The sequence below is a fragment of the Natrix helvetica genome (assembly GCF_964273705.1).
Source record: "Natrix helvetica genome assembly, chromosome: 1".
Lineage (NCBI taxonomy): Eukaryota > Metazoa > Chordata > Lepidosauria > Squamata > Natricidae > Natrix > Natrix helvetica.
The window spans coordinates 355,542,169-355,553,439 of record NC_138548.1 but is presented as its reverse complement, the minus strand read 5'-3'; positions in this window follow the sequence as shown (position 1 = coordinate 355,553,439).

The following is an 11,271-nucleotide window of genomic DNA, read 5'->3' as shown; positions in this document are numbered from 1 at the left end:
ACACAAGACACCGGAGATGCCGGAGCCTTGCTAGAGGGGGGAGAAGAGGCAACACCAAGAAAACAGATCACAAAAGTGAATTAGAAAAATAATGCAATTGCTGATACAGAGAACTTTTTCTATTTGATATAAAATAGATTGAAATTATTTGAAGATATAAGGTAAAAATATGCTGTCAAAATATTGCTAAGTAGTGAATACTTAATGTATTAATAAGTGAAAGTTATGAGAATTGGGGGGAGTGCCATTTCCTGCATAATGTAGCTGTCAAAATTTGTAACTTCATCCACTATCCCCTTTCCTGAAATTTTCTGTAAAACCAAGAAATTTTTTTTTACAAAAAACAAAAACAAAAACTGAAGGCCGATTAGCCTGACATCACTACCTGGGAAGATCTTGGAAAAGATAATGAAACAAAAGATCTGCAAACACCTAGAAGCAAGGAAATATGGTAAATTAGAAAAATGTGGGATAGGTACATCCTTCCACACAGATGGATTCATAACTGGCTGACAAACCACACTCAAAGTGTATTCCTTAATGGGACTATATCTATATGGAGAGAAGTAAGCAGTGGGTACCCCAAGGTTCTGCTTTGGTACTCTTTAATATCTTCGTAAATGCCTTCGATGAGGGAGTCCAACGGGAACACATCAAATTTGTAAATGACACCAAGTTGGCAGGACGTCAACACCTCAGAAGATAAGCTCAAGATAGAGAATCTCGATAGATTTGAACACTGGGCTCTACCTAACAAAAGGAAATTCAATGAAGGGGAAAAAACGGTTTTACACTTATTCAAGAAAAACCAAATGTACTGGTAAAGAATAGGTAGCACTTGGCTCAAGTAATAACTATGAGAGGAATCTTGAAGTCCTAGTGGACAATCATTTAGATATGGGCCAGCTGTGTATTGCAGTGGCCAAAAAAAGCTGATAAAATACTAGGCTGCATTAACAGAGAGATAGAATCAAGATCATGTGAAGTACTAGTACCACTTTATAAAGAGTAAGACCACACTTAGATAATTGCAGACAGTTTGGTCACCATATCATAAAAAAGGTGTTGAGACTCTGGAAAGAATGCAGAAAAAGAGCAACAAAGAGGATTAGGGGGCTGGAGGCTAAAATAAAAAGAAGGGTTGCAGGAATTGGGTATGTCTAGTCTAGTGAAAGGAAGGACTAGGGGAGACATGATAGCCATCTTCCAATACTTGAGGAGTTGCCACAAAAGAGGGAGGGGTGTCAACCTATTCTCCAAAGCCCCTGAAGGCAGGACAAGGAACTGGATGGAAACGAATCAAGGAGAGAAGCAACTTCAAACTAAGGAGAAATTTCCTGACACTGAGAACAGTGGAAGGGTTTCCCTTCAGAGGTTGTGGGAGCTCCATCCCTGGTGGCTTTTAATCAGAGACAGGACAGCCATTTGTCTGAAATGATATTGGGTCTCATGCTTGATCAGGGCGTCTGTATAGAAGACCTGCAAGGTCCCTCCCAGCTCTGTCACAAACCCTCCAGTGATGGGAGCACCCACAACCTCTGGAGGGAAGCCATTCCCAAAGAATCCACCTTCACTTGGAAGAGACTTTTCCAATCTTCCCACCAGGAGGAAAATTGCAGCCACCAGTTTCACAGCCTGCAGCACCAGTGGGCTTAAATTCGGGGAGGGAAGGAACCTGCAGCAGCAGCAGCTGAGATGCTTCAGCCCAGTTGCTTCTCTGCTTCCAGGACTCTCCTCCCACCTGCCCTCAACTCACCTTCCAGCTGCTGCTTCGACCACGGGACGAGCGCAAAAGCCGCGCTACGCACCACTCTCCTCCCATGAGTGATCAGGAACAGGAAGTTCAGCTGTTCTCAACGGTGCTTTTTTCAAAAGATAACTGTACTTTCTTTCTTCTACTCTTCCTGTCGCTTTCCAGCCTTTCTAGCAACACAGTACTCGATGGTTTTAACTCCTTTAAGCTCAACCACAGGTATTATCCGCTTTCTAGGCACAGGTGTTGCCTGTTTCACCACCATCTCCAGATAGGAGGCAAAAAAAAATCCTTCTCCAGTTTCTACTTAAGGCAACAAGTTTCCACTGATTAAATGCTATCAAGTGGTTTTTGATTTCTAGCAACCGATTTTGCAGCTGAGCCTAGTGAAATAGTGAAATGTGATGTTACTTAACTTTGTGAAGATTAGCTATGTGCCCAGCCCTAAACGTTCATGAAGGTTTTACAGAATTACACAATCAGCTTTCTTAGGGGTGATTCTGAATAGAGATCAAAACCTCTCTAATACCCCAACACTTTATGACTGATTTCCTGTGGCTCCCAGGATTTTAGGGCATTGCAGCAGCATCAGGCCAGACCCTCCAGGGGAAGGAGCTTCACTCCTGCTGGCCAGGGCTTGCATCCAAGAGCATCAACCACCAAGCTTCATTCTTGGAGGAGGAAATTTTATATCTGCTAAATGCCGGGTGTAAATTATGTAAATTTGCTTGCACTGAAGTCTCCCATTAGGTCACACAGAGAAACATATGCAGCAGGGCCTAGAAAATGGAGCCTAAGAAAGATGGCATGATTGCCTATATATGGTAGAAGAAATTTCCCACTCCCCTAATGTCTATTTATCTTTTTATTGTACAGAGGGTTGTTTTTTATATATTCTGCTATTTCCCTCATGTTAATTTTAATGTGTCTTAGAGAAACGCTACGTTCAGTTTCATCCTTCTGCATCCTGAATGTCTTCCAGATTTTGAGGCCAGAATTTCCTAGCCAGCATCTCCTTTGCACAAAATATCTGTGAGTCGTAAGCAGAGTTTCTGAGTGGCCCCAATAAGTTGCTGAAGCTTCTAAAAAATACATGGTAAAAAAATATACACAGCGGTTGTAGCTCAAGAAGAAAAAGCATTGTGGTTTTGAGTCCTGGGTTCATGAACAACCCCTGCTGTGATCTTGTCTTCTTGGAGGTGCCTGCTTGTTACCCAGCACCAAGATGCCTCTTATTTGTTGCAAATTTGTTACATCTTGAAATCCCCATAACTTTAACCTTAAACTGCCTACTATTGACCTCACTCCATTCCTAAGGGTTCTGTAAGGGATGTGCTTCCGGTTCCAGCGGCGGACGGCAACGGGCAGAGACTGCTCGCCCCGCGCATCCCCGGTGGGCTCCCCACCCCTTGGGGGGCACAGGACGCCCCGGAGAGGCGTTCTGCTGGAGGAGCGGCGCAGCGGGAGGACCGGCGCAGCGGGAGGACCTCTGCATCGGCGGCGGCCGTCGGGGGGCTCTCGCTTCACTCCAGGCACCGAGGAGCGCGAAGGGGAGATGCGCTGAAGCGTCTTCGCTGCGAGGCTGTCCGGAAGAAAAAAAAGAAACTTGAAGGATGCGGTGGCGATGCGGTGAGGTGTAGTCTCCTTTCATACCTATCACCAACTCTAAAACTCGTCAGTTGTGTCTAATTGGAACTTTTGGTTAATTCGGAGAGGTGCGGCTGGAGGGGAGGGGAATTTCCCCCCCCTCGGACAAGCGGCTAGAAACAAACGTGCTCGTAGCCCCAAGGGAAGGAGGAGGGGGAGAGCCAAACCAAAGAGGTCACACTCCAACTAAATGGATCTTCGGATTTAAACCTTTAGGTTTCAAGACAATGGGATCTGGAAGCCTTGGGAACTTTGAATTTTGAAAACTTTATTTGTTGCCTCAGTACCCGAAGTTGGCAGGGCAAGATGGCACACTTCCGTTGTCTTCATGAAAGGTGAACTTGACTCCACCTCTTAGCTTCAGGCTTCCGGTCTTTGTCTCCGTGTTATTTGGATAATTCTCTTGTGGATTGAACTTTCTGGAGTGAAAAACGTCTGTTCCCTGCCAGGGTGATTAGAGAGTTCCGTTGTGCCTGGTCTCTCTAACCCCCCCGAACTCCCTTGGCTGCTCTACCACTCTGACTGATTCTTCTCTATACTGACTGGACTCTTTATTACTAACAATGATATCTAAAAGACCACCTCCTGGAAAGTCCGGCTTTGCTGCTTCTGCCCCGACATCTGCAACCTCAAGTCCGAGCACACAATCAACATTGACAGCTTTTAAACAAGTTAAAACTACGGACTTGGAGTTTCATCAAATGTTTCAGCAAATTCTACAGGGACAAGAGGAAATAAAGAAACAACTGAAGGAGATGAAAGAAGAAATTAGAGGGAACCAGGAAGAAATTGATAAGAACTCACAGAGACTGGATCTTTTGGAGGGGGGGACGGCTGAGCTGAGGGGGGGGGGTGGAGGGCATGCAAAAGGGAAACAAAGAGCTTGACACCCAACAAATGAAAATAGAGTTTGAGAGAATGTCCTTTTATCTTAGGTTTCAGAATGTGATGGAGACAGATGATGAAAACATTAGGGACATCATGACAACTATCTTGGCTGAGTATACCCAGAAAGAAAAACAACAGATGGGGTGGGAAATAGACCTGGTCTATAGAGTGAACTCCGCATATGCTAGAACACACAATGTCCCCAGGGAGGTTCACATTAAATTTCTTAGGAAAAGCACAAGAGATGAAATTCTGAATACACAAAGGGGACAAGCCCTGATATACAAAGATAAGGAGATAACCATACTGAAACAGATCCCCAAGAAAGTGAGGGAGAAAAGAAAATATTATTCGCAATTGGCAAATAAATTATACCAGAAGGGGGTGTGGTTTCGTTGGTTGCTGCCTGAAGGTATGTTAATATTCTGGGAGGAGACAAGGGTCAGAATTAATACACCCATAGAGGCGCAGGCCTTTATGGAAAAAAATAAATTACTCCTAGAAAAACCAGAAGACATCCCAGTAGATGCACAAGACACGGGAGGGGCCGGAGCACTGCCAACAGGGGGAGATGGGGCGACATCAAGAAAGCTCAGATCACACAAATAAGTAAGAAAATCCACATGACACATATTGATTGAAATTACTTATGAATTTACCACACTGACTATATGTTATTATGTAATATTTGAATGCTATGCAAACGTACACCATGTGTCTGGAGGGGGCGTATACCTACCGCAGTTTGCAGCTGCCACAATTTGTAACTTTCCCCATACCTTTTCCTTTTGTAAAATACCAAAAAACCAATAAAACTTTGTTTAAAAAAAAAAAAAAACCCACCAAGCTTCATTCTTGGAGGAGGAAATTTTATATCTGCTAAATGCCGCGTGTAAATTATGTAAATTTGCTTGCACTGAAGTCTCCCATTAGGTCACACAGAGAAACATATGCAGCAGGGCCTAGAAAATGGAGCCTAAGAAAGATGGCATGATTGCCTATATATGGTAGAAGAAATTTCCCCCTCCCCCAATGTCTATTTATTTTTTTATTGTACAGAGGGTTGTTTTTTATATATTCTGCTATTTCCCTCATGTTAATTTTAATGTGTCTTAGAGAAACGCTACGTTCAGTTTCATCCTTCTGCATCCTGAATGTCTTCCAGATTTTGAGGCCAGAATTTCCTAGCCAGCATCTCCTTTGCACAAAATATCTGTGAGTCGTAAGCAGAGATTCTGAGTGGCCCCAGTAAGTTGCTGAAGCTTCTAAAAAATACATGGTAAAAAAATATGCACAGAGGTTGTAGCTCAAGAAGAAAAAAGCATTGTGGTTTTGAGTCCTGGGTTCATGAACAACCCCTGCTGTGATCTTGTCTTCTTGGAGGTGCCTGCTTGTTACCCAGCACCAAGATGCCTCTTATTTGTTGCAAATTTGTTACATCTTGAAATCCCCATAACTTTAACCTTAAACTGCCTACTATTGACCTCACTCCATTCCTAAGGCTTCTGTAAGGGGTGTGCATAAGCGCACCATTGTGCCTACTGGAGCTGATCTACTGTCCCCATTTATTCGTACCCATTTGATTCATACTCATGTTTATTCTTATAATTATCTTTTAAACAATTGACAAATCAAACAAATAAAAAAAATAAAAAAAATAAACTGCCTTGGTGTTGGAGCTGTGTTAGGGATGTAACCCTAGCCTTGGCTTGGCAATGTATATAAGCAATGATTGTAACTATGTATCTGTTACTTTAAGTGCAAGAGAGAGGTAATTGGATGCTATTGCTTTAAGCAGCCATATAAGGAAGTAGGAACTATTACGGAGTTCTCCTGTTGTTCCTGATTGTTACTGTATGTGCTTAGTATTGGAGAGAAGACCGTGTATTGGATGGTGGCTAGTCTGTATATTAGTTACCTGTCTACATGGTGAATCGTGAGTTGACCAACTGTAACTTCAACTTATTGTAAATAGACTGTGTACATAACTCAAGACTGCTTATAGTCTGTTTTTGGAGACTAAATATCCTATTTTTGTTACTCAAGTAAAGCTATTCTTTGTTTTACCTCCGGTGGCTGTGAGTGACTGTTCAGCGACACATTCGTTAGTAACTTCTGCTGCGACAACTCTAGTCTCCTAACGGGGATAGACTTAACAAGCTGTGAAAAAGACATTATATGGTGGAAAACATTGCATTTCTAAAAAAGGCATTAAATAACTTTTGTGAATGAAAAAACGGGTATTTTCCACATTGCTGTGAAAGAGGGTTTTTTGGTTGGATGTTCTGCTATTTCCCTCGTGTTTGTTTTAATATCCCCTTTTTGTATATTGAAACACAATTAATATTTATTTCTCATCTGCACTTAATCCTTCATCGTGACATAAACTATTATTATTTTTATACTCGGAACCATACCCATTGCTCTTTCTTGCCTTCAGGGGCTTTGGTTCTAAGCATCAGACATCTCCAAGAGAAAACAAAAAGAAGTCACATTCATTGCAATGAACTCTTGCAACAGTCAGCAAAGCCATAAGCTCTTCCAAGTTCTTCTGTTTCCTGTCTTACTGTCCCACTTTATTCCCTCCCAAATTCACAAATCCATGGCTGATAAATATAATTTGTCTCCAGTGGGGTAGATTCTTTTTTAAAATAATTTTATTTATAGTTATTTTTTATACATCTGTAACTGCTTGGTGAACAGTGTATAGTCTGGGTCAATGCACTTTATACACAATACTAGTAATAAAATAGTTTAGGTATACATGATACTATCTTTCCACCTCTAACATTTATAGGTGAAACTCGAAAAATTAGAATATCGTGCAAAAGTTCATTTATTTCAGTAATGCAACTTAAAAGGTGAAACTAATATATGAGATAAGACTCATTACATGCAAAGCAAGATAGTTCAAGCCGTGATTTGTCATAATTGTGATGATTATGACGTACAGCTCATGAAAACCTCAAATCCACCATCTCAGAAAATTAGAATATTACATGCAATCAATAAAACAAGGATTGTACATAGAACAATATCGGACCTCTGAAAAGTATAAGCATGCATATGTACTCAGTACTTGGTTTGGACCTGTTTTGCAGCAATTACTGCCTCAATGTGGCATGGCATGGAAGCTATCAGCCTGTGGCACTGCTGAGGTGTTATGGAAGACCAGGATGCTTCAATAGCGGCCTTCAGCTCTTCTGCATTGTTTGGTCTCATGTCTCTCATCTTTCTTTTGGCAATGCCCCATAGATTCTCTATGGGGTTCAGGTCAGACGAGTTTGCTGGCCAATCAAGCACAGTAATCCCATGGTCATTGAACCAGGTTTTGGTGCTTTTGGCAGTGTGGGCAGCTGGAAAATGAAGCCAGCATCCCCATAAAACTCTTCTGCGGAAGGAAGCAGGAAGTGCTCCAAAATCTCCTGGTAGATGGCTACGTTGAACCTGGTCTTAATGAAGCACAGTGGTCCAAAGTCCTGTTGCTCAGTGGTCCAAAGTCCTCTTTTCTGATGAGAGCAACTTTTGCCAAAAGCACCAAAAACTGGTTCGATGACCGTGGGATTACTGTGCTTGATTGGCCTCTCCATTCTTCCTCCATACTCTGGGTCCTTGGTTTCCAAATGAGATGCAAAAGTTGCTCTCATCAGAAATGTCAAGGCACAAAAGAAGAAAAAAGAGAAAAAAATGTGGTTTTAAAGAGAAAATTTTTATCAGAAACAGGATTGACAATCAAAGATAAATCAATTAAAGCAGCAAAAGGGCGCCGAGATTACCTGAGAAATCCAACAGACAACAAGGTGCGGAGAGATGTCCATAAAAACTTTACCAAGGAAATAAACAGAAAATTAACTCCACAAATGGCAAAAGAAATAAGACTACATGCCTTCTGGAAGGACACAGGTTGATATATGAAAATTGCTAATAAAAAATAATAGCTAAGTTTGATGATTAGCAAGTAGGAATTTAGTAATTTTTAGATTGCTTGCTTAAATAAATAGTTGATAATGGTAACAAGGTACATTTCTATGTTGGCTGGAGGTGAGGAAACTAGATATAAGTAATAAATGATTTTGTTAACAAATATTAATGATAACAATAATAATGAAATGATAAGAGATATAGTTAATGACATATATATGTACTGGTTTAATATAAGGAATTTGGATATAAAATTGCAAATATGATTTGGGAAAAAAAGGTTTAGAAATTTAATTAATTAATTCTTACTTTGAATGTTATAAAGGTGTAATGCCATTAGATATATGAAAGTAGATAACAAAAAAATTAAGTTTTATTATTAGTAAGTAGTAAATTAGTAACTTATAGAATGTTATGTTAAATAAATAATCAATAAGGGCAATAAGGTATACATATATGTTGGTTTGATGAGAAGAAAATAGATATAACAGTAAAGGATTTTTTGTTAACCAATAGTAATCATAACAACTAACAATGGAAGGATAAGGGATACAGTTAATTTTTATATATATATATATATATATATATATATATATATATATATATATATATATATATATATATATATATATATATATATATATATATATATATATATATATATATATATATATATATATATATATATATAATTATATTATATTATATTATATGGGTGTGTGTGTGTTGTATTTGTGCTGAAAAATAAATAAAGGGAGACTAGTATAGATCTATTTCAAGCTATTTAGCTCTCATCAGCTAGCCATACCGTTACTGGGATTTGAACGTGGGCTGTGTTACATATTAGGCAGATTTGTTAACCACTAAGCCACAGGCTCTCCTCCTTATCAGCTGAGCCAGGGAAATAGGTAATGACCAGTGTCGTGTGTGAGCCTGAGAGTTTTGTTTTTCCTCTCATTTTCTCCTTGTGTGTGTACGCGTGTGTGGGTGTGGGTGTCAAAGTCTTTGTGTTCGCTCGAGGTAAATGTAACTGTTAAATGTTTCTGATTCCTAGGAGAAAAAAAATAATTACCCCTATTTTTCAGAGTATAAGATGCACCAGAGTATAAGACACACCAAGATTTTGAAGAGGCAATTTTTTTAAAAAAGTAGGTAGGTAAATAGAGGGATAGACAAGGAGAGAAAGAGAGAGAAATACAGTAGGGAGGGAGGGAGGGAGGGAGTAGGTAGTAGGAAGGCAGAGGGAGAGAGAGGGAGAAATACAGTAGGGAGGGAGGGAGGGAGAGAGAGTGTGTGTAGGTAGGTAGGTAGGTAGAGAGAAAGAGAAATACAGTAGATAGGTAGGGAGAGAGAGTAGGTAGGTAGGTAGGAGAGAGAGAAAGAGAGAACTACAGTAGGTAGGTAGATAGGTAGGTAGAGAGAGGGGGAGAGAGAAATACAGTAGATAGGTAGGGAGAGAGAGAGTAGGTCGGTAGGTAATTTGGGGGATAGAGAAAGAAATACAGTAGGTAGGTAGGGCGAGAGAGTAGGTAGATAGGTAGGTTGAGGGATAGAGAAAGAAATAGCAGTGTTCCAATCTCTCAGGGGTTGCCACAAAGAAGAAGGAGTCAAACTATTTTCCAAGGCACCTGAGGGTAGAATAAGAAGTAATGGGTGGAAACTAATCAAGGAGAGAAGCAACTTAGAACTGAGGAGAAACTTCCTGACAGTTAGAACAATTAATCAGTGGAACAGCTTGCCTCCAGAAGTTGTGAATGCCCCAACACTGGAAGTCTTTAAGAAGATGTTGGATAGCCATCTGTCTGAAATGGTATAGGGTTTCCTGCCTAGGCAGGGGGTTGGACTAGAAGATCTCCAAGGTCCCTTCCAACTCTGCTATTGTATGAAAAAAATACAGTAGGTAGGTAGGGAGGGAGAGTAGATAGGTAGGTAGGTAGAAAGATGTTTCCAGATGTATTTATCCATGTGCTGGAGAAGGAAATCACTGACAACCTGCAGGACCTAAGACTTGTTTCTGCTGGCACAGCACTTGATCAATGTAATTCTCATCAATCAGTTAAAGAGCTTTGCGAAAGGAAAATAAAAGGTTTTGCACTCTGCAAACCTCCCAAAACGTGCACATTTTTTTACGAAAACGGCCCCATTTTTTTTCCATATAAAAGGCATGAATAACCTTGTGGGGGCTTGCTGAGTGCTCCGTGGGATGGGGGCAAAAACAAGGAAAAATGGCTCATTTTTCCCAAAAATGGGCCTGTTTTTTGTCAAAAATATTGCATGTGTAGCCTTATGGAGGCTTATAGAGTGCCGCTGATGGCTTGCGGTGGGGGCAAAAAACGCCCCATTTTTTGCTCATTTCTGCCCTCCCCAGCACCCAGGAGCTCTCTGAAAGCCACCATAAGGGTATGCACAGCCATTTTAGTGAAGGGGCAGGGCTTTGGGAGGCAAAAAAATGCTGTATTCAATGTGTAAGACGCGCCTAGCTTTATAGCCTCTTTTTCTGAGGAAAAAAGATGCGTCTTGTACTCCGAAAAATACGGTAAATTATTAGAAATAATGTTAAGCAATGAAAATGCCTTCACACTGAACTTGCCTGGCCAACAGAACAGGGTGAAGTTTCCTTCCCTCTCTGTATTTGTAAGAACAGCCAAAGTTTATGAGAGAACATTTTAAGTTCTTTTACAAGAAAAATGATTTTTTTTATAAAAGATTTTTTTTAATTTTTGGTTAAGCATACAAACACAACACAAAAAAAATCAAATTTCATTACATATTGTAGAAGTTTGTCAATTGGTTACAAATAAGTTTTGTGCATCTCTTCCACAGCCATTACTTATACCGTGTTTCCCCGAAAATACAACCTGCCCTGAAACTAAAGCCTTGCCACATTTTTTGCATGGGCAAACATATAAGCCCATCCCCGAAAATAAGCCCATGACCAACCCCCCCTCCTGCCAGGCAGAGCAAAGTTCACCAACATAGCACTACCCTGAAGGCGGCAACCCGCAGGAGAGCAGCTGCCGCCATCACCGTGCTCAGAGCATAATGTCTTCTCCGGTTCCAAA